General features: G+C 36.7%; 1 pseudogene across 1 annotated transcript in view; it reads left to right on the forward strand.

Annotated features, from left to right (window-relative positions):
• Positions 1–24,825, forward strand: part of LOC143616264 (glutamate receptor 1.4-like) — a 39,019-nt pseudogene extending 14,194 nt beyond the window's left edge. Inside the window, exon 7 of the transcript XR_013150634.1 lies at positions 24,667–24,825. The product of XR_013150634.1 is annotated as a glutamate receptor 1.4-like (transcript). The remainder of the gene's footprint in view (positions 1–24,666) is intronic.
• The last annotated feature ends 874 nt before the right edge of the window (positions 24,826–25,699 follow it).

A 25,699-nucleotide genomic window follows, 5' to 3' on the forward strand; every position in this document is an offset into this window, starting at 1 on the left:
GTTTTGTGTTGTCAAACTTCAACAGCAATTCATAAAATGAAATAGTTTAAAGAGTTCACAAAACAATTAATAACAATAAGAATGTTTGCTGATATGGATACCTTAATCGCCTCACACAACTCAACTGCAACTTTGTGATGCGCTGCCATTTTTCTTAATCTGTACTCAAATCCACCTTGAAAAGGTATGCGATGCACAGATTTTAAAAACTAAGCAATACATAAGCATATTTTCTTGAGGTCACTATATCCGTAGACAAAAATCATTAAAACTAAAATGTCAAAAACAATATGTATTAAGTCCATCAACGTAATTTATAATTGCATTTGCCGCCAACAAAAACATAAAATTGTTGGCCCATTTTGCATCTTTCTTCACATTGGTAGGTTCCGAAATAGTTTTTCCAAAGAAAGATATAAGTGACGATTTAAGAGAACTAAGAAACAATTTATTAGAGATTAAATTGTACATTAAAACCCAAAAGTTTGGGCTCGGAATCCATTCATGCAACTAATACTATTAGTTTAGTTGCAGCAAATGCAAAACTTGTTAACTGATAAACAATCAAATAAACAGAATTGATTCAACTATACTACACTAAAACTGTTTTCCCCTTGAAACACATGCCAAACACTCATTATCGGACAAATTTGGACCCAGCATCATGAATTATAATATCACAATAACTGGAATACAATATCAAATAATAAATAAAATTAAGATGTTAACACGGTACGTGAGTGAGAGAGCCGTCGGTGGAATTGATAAAAAGACTCGCAACAGCAACGAAATCTTCAATCTAAGTCATTCAAAAACACAATCCTTTGTCGTATCTCTTCTTGTTGATTGGTTGCTAATCTTCCACTCTGTTCATTACAGATTCCGCGAAACACAACGTCATTAAAGGATTAAGTAGTTGAGCCATGTTTACCGTGGACGAATGGATTCAGGAGGTTGCACGGAGTATACGCCTTTTCACTGACGAAAGAGAGAACAAAAGGAGATATGAGCCAGTGAATTGATCAAAACCAAAGTTTGAAGTTGGAGAGACGAGAACTGTTCAGATTAGTGACGAGAGATGGGAAAATTACAAATGGGTGAAGTGGTGTTTGTATGTGGCAAAAATATGTGGCTCAGATTACTCTAACTATGAATAGTGGAAACTGAGTGGGCAAAATTTTGGTTTTTAATATAATATATAATATAGCTAGGTTATTGACCCGTATATGACACGGGTGAAAACATAGAAATCGTCTAACAAACACACGTAATCTAAAATGATAACATAATTTGTAATATGTTTTTTTGGGCCGGCAACATGATGTTTAGTTGTAAATAATACTTGTACGAAAACACATGATTGTCAAACATACAGTTAAACCAAAATAACATTCAAAGTACAACGCTTAGAAACTCAATCAATAGTTGAAAATGTAAAATTCATAAATTACTAAATACTTCCTTATAAACCTTATTTGTTGTTTTATTTGTAACTTTACATTCATTATCTTATATAAGCATTTTAATACAATCTCTACTCATCACTCTTGATAAAGCAACATAAGGTTGACCATACACATGGTCTCTCAAGTATATGTCAACTCTTGCTAGAGACTAACCTTAACTTCTATTAATGGTCATTGCAAAACAAACTATAAATGAAAAGTGCATTCCTTTCAATTTAAATGAAAATTTTTTTAATCATAGATTCATAGTGAAGTTTTCCTAAAAATAAACGCCTTGTTCATACCAAGATAAACATTATACTTTGGAATACAAGTCTTTCTGACATAAGCTTGATTTCAGTTACCCTGTTATATAATTAACTTAAAAAACGTGTAAATAAAATATTTATAAATAATAATTAGAATGTGTAAGTAGTAACGAATGTAAAATTAGATTATATATGTTCATAAATATGAAAATAGAAATGAACCTTACGGGAAAAATGTGAAATTTCATAATTTAATTGATGAAAATACGTGTGGTGAAATTTATTGTGAAACTGAAAGTATACATATGGAGGTAATAACATAAATATTTTTGGTTAGTTAATCAAAGAAGAAATATTATTCTCGATTGCATTTAAGGTTATCAATTTCATATAAATTTGAAAGATTTTTAAAGATGCAATATATATATATATATATATATATGAAAGTTCATACCTAATTTATCTAATTAATGCTATTACTAATAGTCGAACGATTTTTAATGTAAAAATGGTTCATATTGATTTAATATATATATATATATATATATATATATATATATATATATATATATATATATATAGGTTTAAGTTCAAGAGAGAAATCAAGTTATTGCAAGAAGTGTGTGAAGTTCTTTCAACCAATCAAAATTTTTCTTTTTATTTTTTCTTTTAGTTAATTACAAGGTTATATTAGTCAAAGTTTTTTGTTCTATATTTGGAATTATTACTATATAATGCTAACCGATTGAATTATACAGTTATCACTACGTGAAAATTGACCTTCAGCCATACGAAAAAAGTGTGGCCGTAGGCCTTTAGCCACACACATTTGGTTCGGGTCATATGTGACCAAAGGTCGCGACACCGTGTGTATGATATGGCCACACACAGTTTTTAGTGGCCTTATGTGGTAATAAGTGTGGCTAAAGGGTACATGCATTAGTTGTTGGCCATCAAGAAGTCTCTCCAATAAGTGTGGCTAAACGGTAGAAAATAGCCACATGACAATTTACTATGAGTGACCATTGCATGTATATAGCAACATGAATTCATGTTTCGGCCACATGAATTTTATATTATTGTGGCCAATAGGGTTGTGTTAAGCTTGCATTGTGACCTATGCCGTGTGAATATAGCAAAGAAATGGCCACTTAAATTTAATAATAAAGTGGCTAATTATATGATATAGTCACAGGATATTACAATAAAAGTGGCTAAATATGTTTACTTGCCACTCAAACACTCTTTTGTAGATTATAGTGTGGCCAATGTCTTACCGTTTGTCACACATAATGCTTTTCCTAATTTAAAGTGTGGCTATTGTAAAAATTTTCGTCACACATAGTGAGGTACTGTGTGGCTAATCATATCTTATAGACACTGGAGGTTATTGTCAATGTGGCTAAAAATGTGAACTTGCTAGTCAAAAACTCTTTTGTAGTTTGTGGTGTGGCCATTGTCTTACCGTTTGTCACACATAATGCTTTTCGTAATTTGAAGTGTGGCTATTGTCAAACTTTTTGTCACACATAGTGAGGTACTGTGTGGCTAATAATATCATATAGACACTGGAGGTTGTTGTCAATGTAGCTAAAAATGTGAAGTTGCCACTCAAACACTCTTTTATAGTTTGTGGTGTGGCCATTGTCTTACCGTTTGTCACACATAATGCTTTTCCTAATTTAAAGTGTGGCTATTGTCAAACTTTTCGTCACACATAGTGAGGTACTGTGTGGCTAATCATATCTTATAGACACTGGAGGTTATTGTCAATGTGGCTAAAAATGTGAACTTGCTAGTCAAAAACTCTTTTGTAGTTTGTGGTGTGGCCATTGTCTTACCGTTTGTCACACATAATGCTTTTCGTAATTTAAAGTGTGGCTATTGTCAAACTTTTCGTCACACATAGTGAGGTACTGTGTGGCTAATAATATCATATAGACACTGGAGGTTGTTGTCAATGTGGCTAAAAATATGAAGTTGCCACTCAAACAATCTTTTGTAGTTTGTGGTGTGGCCGTTGTCTTACCGTTTGTCACACATAATGCTTTTGTAATATAAAGTGTGGCTATTATCATACTTTTCGTCACACAAAAATGTTTATGTTGTGGATAATGGTCATTTATAGACTCTAATTTTTGTAATTTCAGGTGTGGCTATTGTCTTACTTTTGGCCACACCTATTTAATATGTTCTATGTGGCCAAATTGTGTGTAATTAGGCAATATATAATTATTTTTATTTTTGTACAGTAATATAAAACAACTATAAGCAAGCATGACAAAACAAAATTAGAAACAAATTATAATAATAATAATAATATTCACTTAAACAAATGTATATGCAAAATATCTTACAAAATACAAAAATAACAACTACCTATATACTAGCTAAGGCGTCGGTTTTCTTGGCACTGCTCCTTGTCTTCTGTTTGGTCACCCGGTCTATCGTTGTGTACTTTGCCTTTGCCTTCTTGCCATCTCTGTCTGGTTCTTTTGAGGATGGGAGTGGTGGTAGCTGGAATAACATGATATGAAAAAAGAATATGTATAATTAATGTCGTATTTTGTAATTGAATAGAACAAAATAGTAGGCCTGCAGATGAACCGAACGTTCGTTTAACTGTTCGTGAACCTTTCGGCTGGAAGTTCGTTTATCCTTGTTCAATTACGTTAGTTTAGATTATAAACAAACGAACATAAACGAACACAAGTGTTCATTTTTTAAACTAAATGAAAATGAACATAGATATTTGTTTGGTTAAGTTAAAAGGGAACAAACCTCCTGGTCACATAAGATTAGGTGTTCTGGCCAAGCAACAAAAGTACCAATTGCGTCGCCAACAGTCGTAATTTCACCTGCCTCACATGGAATAATTGCTTGTTCCTTTATGGCTCCATCAATACTAACTTTATAGCAACCCTCCGGGATTGATTTTCCATGCAACTGTTGTGGAACCGGTGACCAATGAACTTTATCATTTGCCACCTTGTTACGCTTGTCATGCACACGCAAACGACACTCATACACCTATAATCAAGCATGTGAAATTAAGATGGCTTAGTTGAAGTCAATATATAAGTACATACCCATGTTGGTGGGAAATTAACAATGTTTCGCGCAATACATACCTTTATGTCAGCAGGTGGGGAAGCTTCATCCGTAGATACATCAACTTTTCTTTTGCGGCTTCTCCGTTTTACCTAAAAACCATTCAATGAATCAATCAACAATTAAAGGAAAAACTGAAATTGCCAAATATTTACTGATGGTTTTTTCGAGCCGTTACTATCCGGAGTGTGGTGTAGTTGTGTTGATGCTTGGTCAACATTGTTCTCTACAGGCTTCATTGGTAATATAAAAGAATTGGAATTGTTAGACTTATTAGGTTATAAAATATAAAAACTGAAATTGCCAAATACTTACTGATGTCGCGCTATGGGGATCGACTACCGTTTGGTCAACACCTTTTTCCACAGACTTGGCCTGCAATTCGGTAATAGAAAATGAGCACACTCACATTGGAAACGAATTATAAAAAGTACTGAAATTGTCAAATACTTACTGATGTCGCGATATGGGGAGCGGGTACCGTTTCGACAACTATTTTATCCGCAGACTTGGCCTACAATTAATTTATGCAAAATCAGCACACTCACATGGAAAGTTAATTATTAAAACAAATCAATCAAACTGTCAAATGCTTACCTGAGAAGCGGATTCTTGTTGCACAGCCTCACCTAAGGTTAAGATGTTTCCCACAGAACTGGCCTACAAATCAATTTATTAGGTTATGGAAAATGAAAAATCACATGAAAAGTTGTAATAAACAAAGAAACTGTCAGATACTTACTGGTGCTGGCATTTTATTTTGCGCCACAGCACTAGTACTTTGGTTAGAACCAACCCGGTTGGGAACATGATTTGCCTACGAGTTGTGACAAAAACAGTGCCAATTATGTATGTCGAATGCATTAATTAATATGTAGCATACGTCACTTACTTGACTTGCCGACATTTGCGGCAACAATCCTTAGAGATGTCTGAACCTGGCCTCAAATGCTAACTGTTCCTTCTCACGGCTTGCTAGCAGAGAATTCGTGGATTCAAGTAGAGTCGTCAGCCTGTTCACTACTTCATCTCTCTGCACCTCCTCATACTCAAGTTGGGAAATCCGTTTCTTAAACGAGCCTTTTACCCGACTCACACCCCAATATTTACCTGTTGTCAATCCGTACCCAATCCCTTTTAAAAACCCACATTTCTCTTTGCCAAGCACTAAGGTGACGGCATCTGTGCACGGTTCAAGTGCCAGGGCTTTGGAGGGGATCTGATCATCATGCTGAACCTGCAAGAAAACAAATATTCTAATACACTTGTAACACACTTATGTACAAAAACATATATAAATATTCTAATACGCTAGTAACACGCTTATGTATCCATATCAAATGTTGAGACAAGTTATACAGACTTAAGTTAAGGATGCCGTAGGGTTCCCGTGATTGAAGGTTTATGGATATCCTACCCTAAGACGAGAGGGTTGGGCTTAGAACAAGACCCATCGGTGGATAAGATCACATCTTCATAACAAAAGGTGTATACGTTCGGCCTAACTCAAGGTAATCCTTCGCGGATCCAAACGCGCTCACAAGGCGCACAATAAGAATAAGACCAATAAAGACTTCATAAGGGACCATTTGAGCTGCAGATCGTAATGCTCCTAGAAAGGCATATTTCGAATATAGAGGAGTGAAAGTTCCCAATAATCAATGACTTTTAAATTTCCTTATATGAACCGTACGAGCACGTCCTTTGTCACCCTCTCCCCCACCGCGCTTACGGCTCTATACCCCAACCCAACTTTCTCTGGCCCCGGTCGCGGATCCAAACGCGCTCACAAGGCGCACAATAAGAATAAGACCAATAGAGACTTCATAAGGGACCATTTGAGCTGCAGATCGTAATGCTCCTAGAAAGGCATATTTCGAATATAGAGGAGTGAAAGTTCCCAACAATCAATGACTTTTAAATTTCCTTATATGAACTGTACGAGCACGTCCTTTGTCACCCCCTCCCCCACCGCGCTTACGGCTCTATACCCCAACCCAACTTTCTCTGGCCCCGGGTATAGAGAAGTCCATTCTCGTCATGGTCGATCCATGTCCTACCGTAGTGCCCGGAGAACCAGGCTTGCTTAGCTTACAAAGCTAGCTTACTAACGCGAATCTTTTTTATTGATTGCACGAGCCAGAAATTGCAGAGGAGCAGGATCCGAAGCGGTGGCTGCTACAAGAATGGAATATTCCATAGCATTCGCTTCTGAAAGAATTTGAACTAATCGTGCCACAGTTGAGCGTTTAAGCAGCCCGCTTCGCTTCCTCAATTGCTCAAGGAACAAGAGAAATAATGCTTTTGTGGAACGTCTTCTGGCGAGGCTTTGAGATTAAACCAATATCTTTCTATTTGAAGCAGTGTGCGGTATGCCTTCAATTCAAAAAGCATACCCTGGACAGAATAGTACTGAGATTTCTGTCTCTGTTTAGCTGACTCGCTCGGGATATCCTAGCATCATTCCGGCATTTCACCGTAAGAGGATCCTTGAAGGTGATTCCAAAAGTGATTTGCTTGTCCAGTGGTACTTGTCGCTTTTCTCTGAAGGCTGTTGAATTAGCTAAACCACGTGGGTGGCGGTTGTCCATGGATGTCCCTTGGGCCTATTCTTCATCGGATACGAGAGTAGGAAGAGCTTCTATTCCATCAACATAAGTTATTCCAAATATAAGACAATGAATTGACTTTAACATGATTTAAAAAGTTTAATACTAAAACATACTAATTTGGTTGCCACGCCTTCGACAACAGCATTCTTGTATGCACCATCTTTGTCCTCCCTTCCTTTCATACACATTAATGCACGACCGGGGATCTCATCCGGTTCAATTTCCTTCTTTTTGACCTTGTAAAATATTCAAGAGAAAGCAGCTGACGGTCATGCGTTAGACACATAACCAACAAATCATTGAACTAGAGAGAAAGCAGCTGGCGGAGATTACCAGTTTCTCTCGAAGGTAGGTATAACCCCCTTGTCCCATTTGAAGATAAAAAACATTCTTTGCTCGAGCTCCCTTTGATGAAGCCGATTTTTTCTTCAACCACACATTATAATCATTTCATTATATTTAAACAAAAAACATAAACCATATATAGTCAATCAATCTACGTTTGCAGAGTAGAGGATTTATACCTGAAACTGCTCTGATTGTGTGTACTCAACGAAGCGATCCCAGCCTTCTTGCCTGATCATCGTCCTGTGTCCCTTGGGTATCGCCTTCAGCTTCAGAGGTTTACAGATGTTCGGCATAATGTATTTGGCATACATTTTTCTTCTGAAATCCTGAAGAAGGTGTCCGAGCCGATTCATCACAGAAGGCCTGTGAGACGCCTCAATCTCAAAATATTTCTGCATAATATAATACAATAAAGGTAAATTACTTCTCAAAATATAAAATGCACAAATAAAAATTAAGAATAACTGTTATTTGTTTCCACAGTTTATCTCTAAGCTCCTTTGTGACCTCCCTCCAACTTAAATGTCTCAAGCCAACTATTTCCCTTACAACATCCCCTTAAAAACTTGCAAACTTTGATCTGTTTTGGTCAGTGAACCTACCCAGATTATGAAACTCCACTACCAGTCTGACACCCCCAGAGTTTGCATAATCGGTACGTAGCTTTGGTAACCTCGTCAACCCCCTTGTAGATTTTTGAGTAGTAGCAAAACTGTTGAAGTGTTCGATAGCCGTCGTCGCTATAGCATCGTCTGCTTGACCGTCGTCGTCATTGGCTTCCTCGCTGGAGTAGCCTTCAGTGTCGTCTGATTGAGCGTCGTCGTCGTCGTTGGTTTCCTCATCGGAGTATAAAACATGTTCTTCTTCGATTCTTTCATCTATAAGCTTCATCGTCGATTGTTTTTTAATAATTTGGAGTGTAATTTGGAGTATAAATCACTCTCGTGCTGATTTGTGGAGTGGAAAATTTTTAATAATTTGGAGTGTAATTTGATTTTGGAGTGTTAAATGTAATTTGGATTTTTTGAATATTTGGAGTCAATATTTTGGAGCTTTTTGAGTTTTGCCTCCCTTTTAATTAAGAACCAATAGATTATTGACATAGCTTTTACGGCAGAGAACCTGTGGCTGAAAATAGACACTTTGACAGAAGATGGTTGGATAAGCGAGTTACTTGCGTATTAGGATATTTATATATGTTTATGTACATTAGCGTGATACATGCATAATAGTGTTTTTTAACAAAGTGTTTTTTGTTTTATTTTTAGATTTAACCAAGTGTTTTTAATTTTTTCGATTTGTTTTAAGATACTCCATAATTACCATTCATTAAAGGTTTTCATACAATAGGCACCATTACAATACATTCCATGAAACAAAATAAGAGTGAATAACAAAATAGATGATACAAGAAACTATAAAAGTAAAGTATTTAAAAGCTAACCAACCAACATTCAACACAATAAACTAAAAAGTGTATCAATACAACCATACAAATATTACCCAGAGTGACCAAATCACAAATGTTCTAAAATTCACCAAACACATCACCAAATATTTCCCAAATGTTCCAAACATCACCAAATCACTAATCAACTTTTGAAACTAACAAAGTACCTTCATTGAAGTCATATTCAAATCTGCACTTATCACCAATCTGTAATTCATTTTCCTCCTTGAATTTTTCCCCTTTTGTAAAGAATATCTGAATTTCAGCTTCGACACTTCACCATGGAGTTTTATTTTTTTTACGACCTTCGGGATTAACCACAGTGATTAGCATTCCATCATAGGCATCAATTTTGGTAGCAATGTGACCCGGAAGACGTTGTGAAAAGCAAATTTCAAATATACTTGTAAATAAAATAGAAATTTAAAAATTCAATTTACCAATTTCTTGGTGACGTTCATGTGGAAGACGATTTTAGATTCATCATTTTTCTCATCAAGATGAATTGGGTTTTGGGAGGAACTACCTTGATTGCTTAATTGGTAGTTGAGAAACAGCTGATTTGGACCAGGAAGGATAAATTCTATGTCATCTTCATGAAAGACATTAATATAAAATGTCTTATGTGATATGATTTCAAACACAACAAACGAACCACCTTTCAAGTTGGTTTGTTTAAAAACCTCAATCCATCCATCCTCTAGCCTACAACCCATTCCATCCCAAAGACATGAAACTTTAAACATATATCTATCTGGAGCAATAAGCTCGAAAAGCAAATTCATGTAATTGACACCAAATTATTGAATCAAGTACCACTCAGGGAAATCCGTTTAAACATGTTAATTAAAAGACATTTGAATTTGGAAACAATCATTAAAAACATAAATTAAAACTTACTAAGTAATGGACGTGTCGGTTTCTGACTGGAATACATATCATAGTACCGGATTGATCATTTGCGTTTCTTTTGAAAGTAAACATATTAAACATAGATCTTGATTTAAACTCAAAAACAACATATGTTCCAGCTTCTATACAACATTCTCTGATTAATTCAGTCCAACCGGTTCCAAAATAAAAGTCATCCTTTGATTATAACAACATAAAACGTTCTACCACTTTGATCATAAATCAAACAATAGCCGGTATTCGATTTCATGTCAGCAAACATTGGTTGAACAGCTTTAGGAATGAGCTATAAGTAACAAAAAAATGTTCTTAGAATGTATATGTTGCAAAACTGTAAAATGCTTCATAAAAAAAATTAATCAGATAACATTAACATACCATCCTACTCATGGAATCGTTGTCGATATCTACCAGGAACTTAACTCCATTATTGAGACATGGCATTTTTATGTTCTTACCAGGATAAGCGATGTCTACGAATTACAGTAAAGCGAAGTAGAAGTCGATTTAGGGTTTTGAAGTTAAAAGGGGTTTGAATTTTGGTTTTATTTATTTCTACACATTTAATTATATATATTTTTTGGTTTTTGTTTTATAACCTTTTAGAAATAGTAAAAAACATTTACTTTTAGTTTTTTTTTATTAACATTCCGGTATTAAATTTCGTTAAAAATTGAGTTCGTTTAATAAATCGTATTTTTAAATAAAATTAAATTTTTTTCCATTATTGAAGTATTATCTTAACCATTAGTAAGATTTTCTGGATAAGATTTACAACTTCGTAATAGAGAAGCTCATAACATTCTAGTGTTATCATTATCATATGTAGTTTTGTATCATTATCATCTTCTAGGTTATCATCATCACCATATGTGTTATGATGATTATCAACATCATAAAGCTATCATGGTTATCATGTATTATAGTGGTTATCATCATCATAATCATCGATCACCGTCACCATGAAACGGCATCATCATCAGACGTGCAGGTAATCAACGTGGTCATTGTATAGGCTATCGTAGTCGGCGTTGATCATATGGGTAACATATATCTAGCTATCAGTGTCGTCATCATCGTCACACATCATCATCATCATCATCATCATCATCATCATCATCATCATCATCATCATCATCCGTTTGCCATGTACGGGATGTAGTCAACATCGTATAGGTTATCGTAAACAAAACTCCCAATATTAGCGATCACTGTCGGCACCATCTTATGAATTGTTGTCGTCATCAAACGACATCATCAGTCGTACATGCTACCATCAGTATGACCATCGTATACGTTATCATGGTCGTCGTCGATCATACGGGTTACATGTCATTAAACATCGATGTCACCATCATCATCAACATATATATATATATATATATACCTGTGTGTGTGTGTGTGCGCGCCTGTGTGGCGTATTGTCATATAGGTACATATAATTGGTAATCATCGTATATATGGGTGATCATCATCATAGACATCATGCTCGTCGTACGAGCTACAGTCGCCATCGTATGGGTTGGCGTAAGCAAACCGTACCATATAGGTTAGCCGCATCAATATGATAACCACCAACAACCCAGGTTGTTATATTAGCATCGTCTCGTCATAATTGGGCCAGTCATCATACGGGATAGCACCATCATCGTCTCATGTATTACATATCCGCAATCATACTGCACACCACCTACTACCACCATCCACCACCCACATTTGCCACAACGACCTCCAGCACCAACCACTAACCACACTCCACCACCACCCACCACAACCACCCACCACACCACCACCACCCACTAATATTATATATAAATATATATACATTTATTTATACCCATCCACCACCACCACCCACTACCCACCACCACCACCACCCACCCACCACCACCACCGACCTCCGCCACCACCACCCACCCACCACCACCACCACCGACCTCCGCCACCACCACCCACTGCCCACCACCACCACCCACCACCACACATCCGCCACACGAACCACCACACCTCCGCCACCGTCCATCACCATCTAATATTATATATATATATATATATATATATATATATATATTTGCTACTATACAATACAAACCGTACGATTAAAATTTAAAAGCACGCGCCTTTTTGCTACTATACAATACTAACCATACGATTAACTCATCTACTTCTGGAACGGCGATAATTATTCCCAAAATTCAACCTCGTAAGTCAATATTCCTAAAAACCGTCAACGATTCGTTTCTACTGTGAAGCACAAGCACAAGCACAAGCCCGAGTGGTTTAATTATTCTGGAACATAACCAAAATGAAGAACCCTAACTCATCTACTTCTGGAACGGAACCAAGGACGAAGCAAAAGTATGATAGGTCTCAGAATAAAGATGGAACAGGTGTTAATTTATGATTTTTTTTAGCGTTTTAGGTTTACTTAATCTTAAAATGTAAGCATTTGTTTGAATCTTCGTATGTATTAAAGCGTTTGATAAGCGTGTTGTTGTTGTAATACATATCTTTGTTTTTTTAAATCTATGTATAATATTAAAGCATGTTATAAGTGTATGATTAGCGTGTTATGGCTTTGGTATGAAAATTTATCATTGTGATGTTTGATAAGAGTTTTCTGTTTCCTTGTGATTCGTGTTGTTATCCCCTACCCCCGTGTTTTATTGTATGTATGTGATTCAGTTGTCGAAAAAAACAAGACTGATAAAAGGAAGACTAAAAAAGTTGCTCCGGTGGGGAAAATAAAACATGTTGTGGAAGCAGACTCTGATTTAGACCTTGACACAAAAATCGACAGGTTGTTGTCAAAGCGGAAACAGGTGGAACACAGCACCTCTAGCGCGGACTTTCAGCGTCTGAAAAAGAGAGCCATTAAATAAAAGAAGCCATCCGAGAGGGGAAAACCTTTTGTTGAATTTGTAGACAAAAAATTGAAGAATAGGTGTGCACCTATTAATATTGTTGATGCAGTGAAGGCAATGACCACTGCCCAAAAAACTTGTGTAGAAGAAATGGGTTTCGGGTCAATGGTAAGACTTCAAGCAACCCAAACTCCAAGAACTTTGGGATATTGGTTGCTCATGAACTATAATAACCGTTTAAATGAATTGAACATTGAGAGCGGTGTTATTAAGATAACACCACAAAAAGTACATGAAGTGTTGGGGATACCAATGGGTAAGATTCCTGTTTTAGACAAGAGTAGACCAAGATTGGGGGAAGATGTTACTACAGATTTTTTCAAAAATCAATTCCCGACAAATTCAAGAATAAGTATAAAGCATGTGAAAGACAAACTGGCCGCGGATCAAGGAGTTGGTGAACTGTTTAAGATTAATTTCCTTGTGTTGTTCAACTCCTGTATAGGATTTGTGATAAAATCAACAACAGTCAATCAACGATTCATCTCCACAATTGATAAAACCTCGGATATTCCAAATATAGACTGGTGCAGCTTTGTTATTGAAAACTTGAAAATGACAAAGGAAGAATGGAGAGGTATCAACGCTAAATACAACGGTCTGATCACCTTCCTTGTTATGCTTTACACGCATGAATACCAGAAAAAATATGGTCCATTTGGGACTCCCGTCACAACGCCTGCAGTCAACTACATAACAACAACTACTCTTAATAAGATGGAAAAATACTTGGAGAATAATGGTCCTCCCTTAGAAGAAGATGCTACTGAGGTTGCGCTGTGACGTTTAGTATTGACGGGAAAGGGATTGATGCGGCTGCTATAACCGTTAGTGCTGCCGGGAAGGGACTTGATGAGACTACTGATGCTGCTGTTGCTGATACTGCTGCTGTGACAGTTAGTACTGCCGGGAAGAGACTTGATGAGACTGCTGCTGCTACTGCTGCTGTGACGGTTAGTGCTGCCGGTAAGCCTGGAGTAGAAGAAAACACTGCAGCTGAGGAGAAACAAGAACATGGTATTAAACTTGTTATTTTCTTCTAAAAATTTCTCATATCTCTTATATCTACATGCATTTTATGTAATACAACATTATATGTAGTTAAAAAACAGATGGTCAAAGTGCATCTGAAACAGATAATGCCGATCAAACAGCTGAACAAGATTTGGATGATTATGTAAGCGATTATTCACCTTTAAGTTTGCAAATGCCTATCGTGCTTGTTGACTATTATTTAACTCCATTACAACTGGCTGGGATAAATTGAAAATGTTTTTGAATTAACAATAACTATATTTTCTTTTTAAAGTCTTGGAATAAAGCAATGGATAACAAGTTGAAGAAATTTGATAAAATTTGCTCCGAGATCAACGAGTTGGTCCGTCAAGGAAAGGATCGACATCCATAAAATGAGAATATCTTTGCTAGATGTTGTGAATGGGAAAACAGATTCACTAATAATGTGGTCCCTAAAACACAAGATTCAGATGTTGGTGTTAGTGGTCCAGTGGCTGCTCTAAAAGGTATTTGGGCTAAATTAATTATTAGTATAATTAAAACTCACTTAAAACACTTATGCTTTTATTTTAAACTTATTACATCTGTGTGATGCAGTTGATTCAGATGTTGGTGTTGGTGGTCCAGTGGCTGCTCAAAAAGGTATATCATATATGTACCAGCTTAATTATATACCGGCTTAATTATAATCATAGTTGAACATATTACATCTTTGGCCGTCGTAAAAAATGATGCAGGTCAAGAAAACAATGTCTCGTGCGCAGATATTGATGAAGTTGTTAATACAGTGGTTGCGTGGGCAAAAGAAGGTATTTAATTATAAATAAAAACCAAAAGGGGTTGAAGGTATTTAATTATAGTTACAATTATTTTCAGTCAAATTTAATGTGAGTTATTTTATGTTTAACAATTGACACCGGATTTTCAACAAGTGATAGCCTCATTACACTGAACTCTCCATATCTTCTGAGAGAGGTTGACGTATCCTCTAGTGTCACAGTAGATGAAGAAATAATTTCAGAGTATATATTTTTTTGTCTTGAAGACATTTGGGAGGAGGTCTACAAGTCCACTCACACAGACTCGTTCAAGGTGGTCTTTAAAAGCTTCTATCCTAGCATTTATATAGCCACCAATGCAATGGATGCATTCAGTGAAGTAATGAACTATGAAGAAAAGAAAAAATCTGTAGCATCACCGTTCAGATTCTTTGCTTCAAGCACTGTGCTGGTACAAATTAATCTATTTTGTTTGTACTATTAGAAAACGCACAATAAACGCTTTAATCATCTGCATTTTAATTATTATACAGACAAGTGACCATTATGCTGTGTCAAGGGGTTACACAGACAAAGAAAGACTGGATGTGTTTTCAGACAACATCGAAACAGAAATGGCAAGGAGTGGAATTCTATCACTCAAGGAGGTTGCTATAGTGCTCGTGCCAATTCTACAACGCGATCATTTCTTTGTGGTTACCTTCAATCTTCAAACAAGAGTGATAGAATTACTTGACAACAGTGCAAATCAAGAAATACCAACTGATGCAAAGTTTAAAAGCTTAGAAGACAAATCAAAAGCAATTAGAGAGAATTTTGTGGAAAGATACGGAAAAACTCCTGATATACTGGTAAACATATATACCTTTAACCCAAAAAACATACATATCTGTTATAAAAATTTTCAAAATACTTAAATTGCTTTCTATGTTGTTTAGAGAAACGTCTTTTGCATGTATCTTAAAACAATCAAACACCCCATTACTCAGTAAATCCAAGTAGCAACAATCAATAGACTGAAGATGACATGGAGAACAAGAAATAATGGAATAGATTGTGGTATTTTTGCTATGAGACACATGGAGACATATGATGGGAAGAGACCATGGGGGTGTAATTTCAAAAAGGAAGGCCATAAACAACAAAGACAGCTAAAATGGTTGAGGTCAAAGTATTTGTGCAAAATCCTCCTCTCGGATATAAACCAACACATAAATACTTTTATCAAGAAAGCACTGCTATTCCATGAAAATGATGACACTCGTTTAACCGGAGAAGAGTTGATTGTTGAACTTAAGAAAAAGGCAACAAAAAATTTGAATGATTTCAAAACTGACTGCTATGTACTTTAAGATACTTGTCATGGAGATCTCTAGTCTTCTGTTATCAGTTTGTAATGCACTTTAAGATAATAGTTTCATGTTGAATCAATGTTTTAACACAAACATAAAAATTTTATTATTACCAAAACACACATATAAATACACCATCACAAACATACAAATTTTATTACTACTAATCTCTGGGTGACACACATAAAAACACACAATCACTACATCATAAACACTCATGAAACACCATCACATACTAATCTCTGAGTGACATAAGAAACTTCAACTTCAATTCCATTGAGCAATTCAGGTTAAGAATTGCCCTGCCCAAAAGTTTTAACTTGTCAAGCTCTCTCTGTCCTACATCAACCATAAACAAAACAGCAAGATCTCGGATAGTACTAGCGGGAATTCAAGTAAGAACTTTTGCAATGACATCCCTGGCATCCAAGCTGTTGCTAGTCTTTACAAAATATTCAGTAAGAGTTTCCCTACAAGCTTTATCTATCTCGATTTGAGCCTCAATATGCCTTCTGAGGGTAGCCTTGTAAGATCTGAATGATGATGATGATGATGACGAGCAATCCATTATTAACTAAAAAAATAATTTAAAATTATGTAGGTATATGAGTTTCACAAATGTGGTGTAGGTATATATAACCAAAAGGCTCACAGACAAAACAAAAGGGTGTCCCACGCTAGGGAAACACAACCGGATGAATAGTAACTCTGTAATAAAAAAACAAAAGGGTGTCCCACGCTTGGGAAACGCACAAACTTGTCCATGTGTTTTTGTTTAATCTAGAGATTACTGGCATTTATATCACCTGTCAGAATTAATTGATCACAATTATACTCACATGTCAAAAATGCCGGGAAAAATATTATGGTAATGATAGCCTACATTAAAGTTAAGCTATATCTTTCTAGATCTTACTATATCTTACTACAAATCAAACATACTAACTTACTGGTTACTCAATCACACTAAAAATTTCAGAAAGATAATAAAAATGTATTCTTCTGACAAAACCGTGAAGAACATGGTGAAAACGTCGATGGATCTTGAGAAAGAGAAAGACGACACTTTGTTGAAGACAGTCGAAGTGATTAGGGCTAGACTCGCATTCGAAAAAACAACGACCTTCGACTCCTGTAAAATCATGTTGTTTGAAGACAACAATGAGTTGCGAGCAATGGTTGCTGATTATTAGAAACAACAGTCTGAATGCTACGACTTAGTGTGTGAGACCCTGGTTGACACCATAACTACGGTGTCAACCAACATGAGTTTTAAGGAGATGGGGGCGGAGACTGTGGACAAGGCGGAGTGATGGTGATGTTAGCTTTGCTGGTATGGCATCTTTTTATGAATGGTAAATATGGATTATCTTAAAATGCTTTCTTAACATGTTTTATGTATTGTAATTAATGGTACTTTTTGTGATGCATCTTTTGATGAATGGTAATAATGGATTAATGGTTCTCATCTTTCTTTGTTAAAAATGCGTGTAATCAATTAGCTAAAATATGTTATATATTTGTTTAAAAGAGTCTATTAATCTTGCAACACGCTACTGTACAAAGACATATATAAATATCCTAAAACCCTAGTAACACGCATGTGTATAACAACTTCTTTCTAAACCCTCCTATATATATATACTTATATCTAGTTTTGTTTTCAATAACAACTCCTTTTTCACCATGGAAGAAATCTCATCGTGGACCACAACATCCAGTAACAATCGATCTCAGGTTTATTGTATTTGTGGTCAAGAAGCCATTCTAAGAACATCAAGGACCACCAAAAATCCAGGTCGGAGGTTCTACAATTGTGCATCTCAGGTTAGTGAAATTGCAAATAAAGTTGGAATTCATCTACAATTGTTGACCTTAAACTCTAATTTTTTAACTTATGGCAAAAAATGTGATTTCTTTACATGGTCTGATTGTGTTTCGTCCACAAGATCTGATGTGTGCACAAGATGTACAGACATAATTCCTATCTTGATAAGGGAAAATAAGTCATTATAGGATCAACTTGTAAGGAGTGTAGCTTCACTGATTGAATCAGAAAAAAAGGTGAAGATATTGTATTTTATTTGCTTCTTATTGTTTTTAGGGCTTTTAATTAGTTTTGTAATTAAAAGCTAAGAAACTTTGTTATGATTTTAGACCAGCTATTATGATGTATTTTTATGTTTCTGAACGGATTTAACGGCCTTTAATGAGTAGTTTAGTTTGAGTGTTTTCAAAATCACAGTGTATTTATTTCATTAAAAAGAGGTTATTATAAAAAATTAATAAAACTATGTTCCCTCCTGAGTTTCGAACCCGCGGTATTTGCAATCTATGTTTAATCACAAGCGCCTCAACCGTTTGAGCTACACCCTGAGAATGTAATAGAACCTCTTCTAATATTTATATAACGAAATTTAGAAGTTTAAAATTTTCATTTTTACCCGCTAATTAATCGAGTTATCTTCTGAAAGCCACCTACATCAATTAGTATTGACCAAATAAAATCTCACAATCTCACCAAACCCTAATAAATGATCTGCTAGTGTATTTGTTGAACTCTTATCAATCTCAATCCTACCAAACGGCTTCATTAATCCCATGTAAGTAGCAAATATTTTTGCATTTAATTAGTCAGTTACATTTATTGGCGTTAATTAGTATATATATATATATATATATATATATATCGTTGATGACACAATTAATAAAAAAAATTTGGAAGATGGATAAGTCTTGGATGTCAGTAGGCGACAGGTGCAGTAAAGCATATAAAGATGGTGTTAAGGCATTTCTACATTTTGCAGTTCGTAATTGCAAGGAGACATCACCACAAATTTCTATTTCATGTCCATGTGTTCGGTGTGTGAACCACGTATCTCTTAGTGTAGACGATGTAGAACATGACTTGTACATGTTTGGAATTGATAAGAGTTATACTACTTGGATAAAACATGGAGAATCCGACACCAACATTCCAACTAATGTTAATAATACTGGGTTTGCCTACACCTACATTCCAACTAATTATGATAATAATACTGGGTTTTTTGACACCAACATTCCAACAGATGCATGTGAAACTGTAGAAATGGTAAATGCTACAAAAGACCATTTCAAAGGCGACAAGAAGTATCAACAGTTTCTACAACTACTTGTTGACGCTGAGAAGCCCCTATATAAAGGATGTCTTGACTTCACCAAGTTGTATGCATTAGTACAACTACTCAACTTGAAGAGCAAGCACGGGGTATCTCATAAGTTCGTTGATGAACTTCTGAAATTGTTGAAAAAGATGCTACATGCAGACAACGAAATGGTAAATAATATGTATGAGGGCAAAAGGATGATGAAAGCAATGGGCTCAGGATACGAAAAGATACATGTGTGTATCAATGACTGCATTATTTACTATAAGGATTACAAGGATTTGGAAGCATGTCCAGTTTGTAAAAATTCAATATGGAACGTGGATGAGAAGACTAACAAAACTTATATAAACACGCCCGCTAAGGTACTGTGGTACTTTCCCATTATTCCACGATTCAAGTGCCTCTTTCAGTCAAAGACCACAACAGAGAATTTAACATGGCACGCCACGAGTACCAATAAACCCGGTGTTTTACGCCACCCATCAGATTCACTAGCATGGAAAGCCAAAGATGACAGGTACTCCGATACCATCGGAAGCGATCCAAGAAATCTTCGTCTAGGTATTTGCACTGATGGGGTGGACATACATAGAGGCAACAGAAACCACAGTGTCTGGCCTGTTTTAGCAGTCATTTACAACCTTCCACCTTGGATGTGTATGAAAAAAAAATTCATCATGCTTTCCTTATTAATATCCAGAGTGCCAGGAAACGATCTAGCATCTTTATTTGAGGTCGGGGAGCCAACATATGATGCATATAAACAAGAAATGTTTACACTACGTGCAGTTGTGTTATGGACGATTAATGATTACCCTGCTCTTGGTACACTATGTGGTTGCCCTTACAGTGGATTCAAAGGTTGTGTGGTGTGTAGGGGAGACACTCAGTGTGTTCGACTTTATCACACAAAGAAGCAGAGTTATGCTGCCCACAGAAGGTATTTATCACATGACCACCCTTTCAGAAAACAAACAAAGACGTTCAATGGAAAAGAGGAGATGAGAACCGCTAAAGAGCCTATGACAGGGGAAGAGATATACGACGAGGTCAAAAACATTAACAATGAATGGGGAAAGGGATCTGAATCCCTAAGTGGGAGTAAGAGGAAAAGGGATAACACAACGCCGCAGCCATATTGGAAGAAGTTCAACATATGGTACCAACGGCTCAGCTATTGGAAGTATTTACCTGTCCAACATTGTATTCATTTGATGCATGTTGAAAAGAATGTGGCAGAAAGTATTGTCGGGACGTTGCCGAACATTCCCGGTAGGACAAAAGACGGATTGGCAGCTAGAAAGGATTTGGAGTTTTTAGGGATTAAAAAGGAGTTGCAACCAAAAGCAAAAGGCAACAATACAAAATTGCCTGCAGCATGCTTCACATTATCAGCACAAGAAAAAGACATGTTTCTTGAAACATTGTATAAACTGAAGGCTCCACTAGGGTATTGTTCTAACTTCTCTAGTTTGGTGAATCTTAAAGAAAGAAAGCTACAAGGCCTTAAATCACGTGATTATCACATGCTTATGCAACAGTTTCTGCCCCTTTCAATACGGTCCATCATGCCAGAACCAATGAGAAATGCTATAATCAGGCTTTTTTTTTCAAGTCAATTTGTAGCAAAGAAATCATTGTAGAAGAGCTTGATAAGATGCAGGAAGAGCAAATAGTTACACTGTGCCTGCTGGAGAAGTACTTTCCTCCATCATTTTTTGATGTCATGGTTCACTTAACCGTGCACCTTGTCAGAGAGACAAAATTATGTGGGCCACCATGCTTTCGTTGGATGTATCCCTTTGAAAGGTGTATGAAGGTTATCAAAGGGCATGTGCGAAACAAAACTTATCCAGAAGGATGCATTGCTAAGGAGAACATTGCAGAAGAAACAATCGAGTTTCTGAGCGAATACCAAAAAAACATCAAGAGTATTGTTGGTATTCCACATGATAAGCATGATGATAATGGGGAGACAATTCCTGTCACAGGCGCTAAATCAGTTGAAGTTTCTCCTGATCTCTTCATGAGAGCAAATTTCTATGTGCTGCAGAATACGCCTGAAATAGCGTCGTATATCGAGTAAGTATTACTAACATATATACTCTAAATTATATATATATAGGGTGAAGTTACTGTACGCTAATATCTTAACGTACGAAAGATATGCGAGACGCTCAAAGGCAAAAAACAAAGGAAAAAACCTAAAACGCTCAGAAAACTTAAAACGCTCAGCAAACGCACCCATATATATATACATATATATATATATATATATATATATATATTAGTTCAGAATATACCATACGTTAAGGCATTAGCGTACAGTAACTGCACCCATATATGTATATATATATATACACACACATTAATTCACAATATATTTACTCCTACTTGCAGACAACACAAGACCTCTTTGAAAAACCAAATACCTGGTAAACGACAAGCATTGCTGGAGAAGGAGCATACTTTAAAGTTTGGTCACTGGTTACGCGACAAGGTGGATCAATTAATTAAGTCTTCTATAATTTCAAAAATCTTTTATAGAGAGAGCTAATCCTTGTAATGAAATTCAGGTTGAAAGAGAGCTAGCGGGCTCCCCTGGTTCTGTATCGGAAACCGTAAAGTGGATTGCACACGGAGCACGCCGCAACGTTTACAAATACGACTCATACGACATCAACAGTTTTGAATTTCGTACAAAATCTCATGATGGTAGAGTTTACCAGAACAGCGGGGTTGGTGTAGAGGTGGATGACATGCACATCAAAAAAGACGTGGTGATCTATGGACAAAACTTTTATTTTGGGGTTTTGCAAGAGATATGAGTCCTAGATTATCATACTAAAAGAATTCCAGTCTTCATGTGCCAATGAGTTGACCGTAAACATGTCAAACATGATATTCTTGGTTACACGTCGGTCGACCTAAACAAATTTGGCCACAAGGATGATCCGTTCATATTGGCCTCGCAAGCACGCCAGGTGTTTTATGTTCAAGATCAGCTGGATAGAAAAAATCATGTTGTCCTCATGAATCCATTCTTGTAAATATCTTAAAATAAATTTATAATAATAAACAAGGGGCGTGCTTTAAAAAGCACGGTACCGTGCCACAATATGCGGGCCGGAATATTAGCTGCAAAAATTCTCAGTCAGACTGGTTTGTAACAAAATTGTCAGAGCAAAAACACGGGGCCGTGCTTCTAAAAGCACAGGGTCGTGCCTGGTATCTGGTTGGCTATAAAAGGCACCTCTTGCCAATGCATTCCTTGCACCAACCAAAACCAAAACACTATTCTCTGAAAATTCGACATGCCTACTGAAATGAGTGAAGCAGTTCCCGTTCCTTGACAACCGAGAAACGATGCCCGACATGTTTTCAAAACCGATCTTCTCTTGAAACTTCAAGAACTCGTCAAGGAACTCACTGAAATGAATCTCGTTGCTGAAATGCGTCTCGTACAACTTACCGAATCAGTGGAAAATATGAAAATGGAACTTCGAGACATTAACGAACAACTCCAGTTTCAAGTTCTCGGTTTCACGTACTTTCCACCACCAGGACCATTCGACGGAGGAGAACCCTTCGGAGAGATCTAGGAACCTTAATTTTCTGTTTTCATGTGTAACAAGTGCACTAGGCACATCGTGTTAGGAAGTTCGGGCTTAACCCGAATATTTTTATGTTTCTAGGAAAACCGGGCTTATCCCATATTTGTTTTAGGACTTTTAATTTTAATGAAAAGTAATTTTTAGGATGATCAAACCCTTGAAATAACATACTAAACATCATTCTAAAAATTCCAGCTCTCGCGTTTGGCTGAAAAATAAAAGAAAAATTTTAGTGACAAAAGCACGGGTCGTGCTTCTTGAGGCACGGGATCGTGGTCACCTTAGAATCTTTAGCATGATACGCGCTGACTCCGTACAATTCTCTGAATCAGAAACATTTATTCCCCTAGTAGCACGGGGACGTGCTCGACTTTCCAGTCTCTATATAATGCATGCAAAAACTCACTATTCCATTCACACCAAACACAAAAATACTAAAATGGAAAGCAAGAAAGTTGAATGGAGGCCAGTGAGGAAAGTCAAGCAACATGATTCTTCCTCAAATCTTGAGGAAGAGGTCATGAGGCTACAATGCATCATGAGGGACCAAGTCGAAAGAAACATCCAAACCGAAGCTCCATTAATCGAGCTAATCAACAAAGTCGAACTACTACGGTTCGAAAACTTCCATGTTGTGGATAGCCACAACAAGGATGTGGCCTTTAAGCTAAACTATCTTAACCGGGAGATCACAAAGCTCGAAAAAAAGCTTTCTGGGCTCTTGGAATCTAAACGAGCTCCACCACACATCCAAGACCTGTTCGGAAATGGTGGTCGTTGAAGTTCCGACTTTGTCTTGTTAAGAAGTTACTTTTGCTAGTGTTATGCTTCATGATTCGGGATTGTTGTTGTATTTTTCTTTCTACTATGTTTAACTATGTTTTATGTTTTAATGAAACCTAGGACTTTTAATTACTATCTTGATTCTAACCCTCAAAGAAAATCAGTTAAAAACAAACCATCTCGACAAATAAACAACAAAACAAAGAAACTGACTGCTTAGTGCAGCACGACCCGTGTTTTTAGGTACCGTGCTTCTAAAAACACGGGCCGTGCTTTTGAGTCCATAGCAGTTACGAGTTTTAAACCAATAAACTAACTTTTCCACCCACTTAACCCTAAAAACAACTTCGTTCATCACCACAAACCGCCGACCATTTATCAATTTTATAAATCTCTACATCAATTCCTCGTTCTCCAACCAAAGGTACGTTAAATTAACAAATCTATTGTTCGGTTTCATATTCTTTGGTCTAGATTAACCCCTTTTCTCATCAATCGATTGAATCGGGTTTAACCTCGAAAATTAGATGGGTTATTCGATTAGATTTAAGATAATGAATTGCTAGGTAGGTTTTATACTAAAAAATGTTGGAAGAATTTGTTCGGATTTGGATCTTGGATTGAGTATCCAGCAACTAAAAACCCAATTGATGTAACCGGTTAAAAACGCAGGTTTGAGCCTTGATGGGCTTGAAATTAGAATTGAAAACACGAACCGTGCTTTAAACAACACGAATCGTGGTCACCTTTTGGTCAACAGAAAGTCAAAATTGGAAGAAACCGAAGAACAACAGCAACACGGGCTGTGCTTTTAAAAGCACGGCGCCGTGGTTTTCTCTCTGTTCCAGTATATTAATAATTTTTGATACATTTTGACTAATTTGAATAAAAATTGCAGATGGCCGAGTATGGGGACGACATTCATGCATTTCTGGTCTTTCCCGAGCGCGATGCAAGGAATAGAAGAGCCCAAACCAAGTTAACCTACCTCAACCAACAGTTTCTAGAGGCAAACTTTTATGCCTGCAGGGACACATTGAAGCGAGTCAACCAATGAAACCGGTACAAAACCCTTGTTAGAGGGTCGAGGAAGCGAGTTTTTGGTCATACAGGAGAAGCTGTAACGGAACTGACAAAGGAATTCTTAGCTTCTTTCTCTATGAAGACCAAGAACCTGGATATGTTGGACAAAGAAGCCGTTGAGTTCAAGTGTGGGGGTGAATGGCACACAACTTCTTTAACTCAACTTGGGATTGATCTGGGAATATACACGACTGAGGAAACATACGAAGAAATTTGGTTCAGAGCAGGAGCAACATTCGCAGATGAAGATGGTGATGATGATGCTGAAGCTGGAAACACAAGGTTAGAAGCATGGGAACAACTGAGCTACGGGACCGAAAACTACAATGCAAGCAGTTCAAAGAGCACGACACTACGTGGTCCACTTATGAGATACATTCACCGCCTGCTCAGTCACACTGCCACTGCTAGAGGTCAAAGTGAGAGGGTTGTTAATTTAAGGGATCTCTGGGCACTATATTGCATGAAGAATGGCATACCCTACAACGTCACTTATTTATTCTGCAAGATGTTCATGACAAATGCGAATGCCAAAGGGAACACACCGATTTTTGGTGGGCCATGGATCTATAACCTCTATGGAGCCTATGATGTAGACAGAGAAGGGACCCGAAGCCCAAATCCAATTTCTCTTAGCCTTGATTTTTGTAACAGCATGCAAATGGTTTAACGGATTGGTCAAAACTCGGATGTGTGGAGATTTTGTGATGCCTATAACCAGGTTTTGGGACCCTGAGGACCCGGCAGAGATGTTACTCCAGGATGTACCCGAGAGGAGAGGAGGATCACCACCTAGACATAGTCGTCGCCATACCTACCATCAGCGAGGAGGCCCATCTTCATCAGGA

This window comes from Bidens hawaiensis, unplaced genomic scaffold, assembly GCF_021521415.1.
Source record: "Bidens hawaiensis isolate Kalapana, Puna unplaced genomic scaffold, B.hawaiensis_p1.1 tig00046373_1, whole genome shotgun sequence".
NCBI lineage: Eukaryota > Viridiplantae > Streptophyta > Magnoliopsida > Asterales > Asteraceae > Bidens > Bidens hawaiensis.